Source organism: Oncorhynchus tshawytscha, unplaced genomic scaffold, assembly GCF_018296145.1.
Source record: "Oncorhynchus tshawytscha isolate Ot180627B unplaced genomic scaffold, Otsh_v2.0 Un_contig_7588_pilon_pilon, whole genome shotgun sequence".
Taxonomy (NCBI): domain Eukaryota; kingdom Metazoa; phylum Chordata; class Actinopteri; order Salmoniformes; family Salmonidae; genus Oncorhynchus; species Oncorhynchus tshawytscha.
This window is the reverse complement of record NW_024609634.1, coordinates 235,001-235,213: the sequence shown is the minus strand read 5'-3', so window position 1 is coordinate 235,213 and position 213 is coordinate 235,001.

The following is a 213-nucleotide window of genomic DNA, read 5'->3' as shown; positions in this document are numbered from 1 at the left end:
ATAATAATGATGTTGTTGTGAACATACTGTAGGTTGGAGCCTGCATGCTCCCACCATGGTGTGGTGAAGCTGATTGAGATGTACAGGCTGTATTGGGCACCGAGCCCATCTCCCCCCCTCGCTCTCTTTCTCTCTCTGTCTGTGTAATCTCAATCTGCCTGCTCTGCTACAACTCATCTCCCCATTTTAATTAGCCTCTCTCTCTGCAGTCTG